We start from the raw sequence: 3,158 nt of genomic DNA on the forward strand, positions 1-3,158 counted from the left end.
TTAACAATTTCATTAAGTTATATTGACAACATGAAACAAATTTCAAAGTCTCAACAGCTAACCAAAATGTCTCAAGTGTATCTCAAGCTCACCATTTTAAAAGTGATCCGCTTTTTTCTTATTGATAAAATATAACGGTCCATCACTTGTCTGTCAGCTTGTCATATTGTGGAGGCTTGTGTGTTGCTGTGATGCTTGCCAGCAGGGTCACCCAAGTGAACACATTTCATCAGGTTCTCCAGAGAAGGGGTCCTCAACCTTTTTAAACAGGGGGCCAGTTTAGTGTCCCTCAGACCCGTTGGAGGGCCGGACTACAGTTTAAAAAAAACAAACTATGAAGAAAGTCCTGTGCACACTGCACATATCTTATTTTGAAGTAAAAAAGCAAATGGGGCAAAAATACCCGGTGGGTCTTTTCCAAACAGAAAGGGATTAAAAGATTCCTCTGAGGACATCATGCTTGGGAATGGAGAGGGGAAATATCGATGAGAAACAGGTCAGGATAGAAGAGCCAAGGAATGTTTTAACATCACGACATTGCACCTGCTCATTCTTCAAGGGTAGCAAGAAATGCGCCACAAGAATTTCTTTGGGTGCATGGGTTTGGATTTGTGGCAGGTCCGATCCCATGGGCCTCTCACAATGTCCTGTGCCAAAGCAAACTGTCACCCCGAACCATTGCCTGGCTTTACCCCGTGGGCTTCAGGCACTGAAGCGGGTTGCACAGTGAAGAAAAAAAAAGAAAAAGAATTTCTTTGGGAAATATTACTCCATCCAACATACAGCCCTGATATTGCCTCTTCTGACTTTTATTTGTTCCCCAACCTAAAAGAATCCTGAAAAGGAACACAACTGGAATCCCTCGAGGATGCTAATACTGCCTTTTTTTTTTTTAACTTGGTAAATTAAAAAGCACTTCTATCTTTGGGGAAGGGTAAGAGTGCCTTCAGACGTGTATACATGGATATGTCGAAAAACAATAGCTTCGTATTTGTCTCACCCTATAAAAGCTATATTCTGGTTATGTACTTTGTTCGGAAGAATCTGAGTAATTAATCACATCTGTGCATAGATATTCAACATTAAAAAAAGAAAAATATCCCTGTTGGAGAATAGTCATAGATGCCCTTCCACTTTTAATATGTGAACAATTTGGAGAGAACTTAAAGTAATAAAAGTGATTAAAGAATCTAAAATGGAATTTAGGAAAAATGACTAAATGATTTGGCATGATTTAAATCTTGAGTTAGTTTATTGTGCCAACCTGGCTGGTAAGCACATGTGGGGTTAATTGAAGGGCGGAGGGATAAATGACTCAGTGAGCCTCACCTTTCTAGTTCTTGGGTCTCTTGCTTTCTGATGGTCGGATGAGGGTGCAGCTGCCTTAGCAGTTCCCTGCTGTAGCTGGCAAGGCTCACTTCCTGCAAGACATCCCTAAGGGAAGCCACATGGACCTACCCTGATGCAGCCCTGGGTGCTGGAGCACCCGTGTGGACACCCCTGCCAGCGCTGAGATGCTTACACACTCACTGACTCAGTTTTCCTCCTTTGGTCAGCGTCATTGTGTCTGTTTTGTGAGATGGAGGAGGACTTTGTGGATTGGTGTCAGACATATGGGTTAATGGTGGACTTGTGGGTTTGGACAGCACTGGGTTGTGATGTTTTCTTGATGTGCACTTAACCTTTATATAAAACTCTCTCTTATACATGCGTTTCTGTGAATTTGTTTCTCTAAAGGACCCAGACTAACACAAATCTCAAGGAATGAGGGGAAGGTGGTGTTTTATTGCTGATTTGAGGGTTTGTTACTAATAGAATGCATTTCCAATTCTACAATAAGTGGTATAAAACAAAACATCAAAAGACAAGCAGGCCTGCTATTTTTTAGTGAAGTGCAAGCATACATCCTGTCACAAGCTAAGAAAACACTGCTTCCAAGCTGGGAGAACAGGAATATTTTTTGAAGTTACAAAAAGGTCATTATCAAAGAGAGGCAAGCTTCCTTACATAGCCCTTTCTAATGCCACCTAACAGAATTTAACTCTGACATTGAGAGGCAGTAATATAGCAGACACACTCTTTACTCTCCCACCCTAATCCCATGTAAACAACGCATTTTAGGAAAGCATCACCAATCACCATCACAACTACCAGTCCCTTTTTTATCCAAGAAAATTGCATTAATCCATTGCTATTGAGTCAATTTCCCCGGAGAGCCAGCCTATACAGCAGTGGTTCTCAACCTTCCTCATGCTGCGACCCTTTAACACAGTTCCTCATGTGGTGGTGACCCCCAACCATAAAATTATTTTTGTTGCAACTTCATAACTGCAATTTTGCTACTGTTATTAATCGGCTGACCCCTGTGAAAGGGTCGTTCTACCCCCAAAGGGGTCATGACCCACAGGTTGACATCCGCTGCTATATAGGGTTTCAGAGGCTTCACAGGAGCAGAATGAAGGGAATAAACCAAAAGACTTCACTATGTACTTCCGTTTTCAATAGGGGCAAGCTGAACATTGGGCAATTGATGAAACCATAAAAGAGTATTAAAGTCACACTAAAGACACAGCTATGTGCTCACTGGATGACCTTATACCCACACCTTCAGCCCATCTACACTTTTTGTTTTAGCATGTCACTCACCTTCACAAAATAGCCTCAGCATAAAAGCTAAAGTAAGAAATAGAAATAGGGAAATAAAATAATAAAGTAATAAATGCTCAATCAAGCAATAATTATTTATTGAACATTAAAGATGGTGTTGGGCACTGTTCAGGATCCCATGGAAGTATTAGTATGCAGAACAGCATAACCTATAGATTCATGGAGTTTATCTTCCACTGGAGAAGGATTGGATAGACCTTTATATGTCATTTCAAGGACTTGAGCTTGTATGCTGAGACAATTTTGAGTGAGTGACATCCTATAACAAAAATTGTCAAAAGATCATTCTGTATTCTATGTGGAGGTGCAGAGGTCAATCCAATGTATTCTATTTAAAGTTGATAGAATAATATAAAAACTAATAGTAAAGAACATCACTTAGACATAAAGCATACTTATAGTAGTATTTATTCTAGAAATATATGAGGCTGGCTTTAGAAAGAGCATTATCTTCCAAATCCATCTGTCCATGAACTTTTTGAAGTCCTCTT

At 40.2% G+C, this 3,158-nt stretch overlaps 1 non-coding gene across 1 annotated transcript; it reads left to right on the plus strand.

The window, feature by feature from the left end:
* The first annotated feature begins 595 nt into the window (after nucleotides 1-595).
* LOC115869832 lies at nucleotides 596-729 on the plus strand. Its single transcript, XR_004046392.1, has one exon. It is a non-coding gene; the product is annotated as a small nucleolar RNA SNORA42/SNORA80 family (small nucleolar RNA).
* Nucleotides 730-3,158: the final 2,429 nt, after the last annotated feature.

This window comes from Echinops telfairi, unplaced genomic scaffold (genome assembly GCF_000313985.2).
Source record: "Echinops telfairi isolate 266 unplaced genomic scaffold, ASM31398v2 ScPeMD7_53;HRSCAF=182, whole genome shotgun sequence".
Lineage (NCBI taxonomy): Eukaryota > Metazoa > Chordata > Mammalia > Afrosoricida > Tenrecidae > Echinops > Echinops telfairi.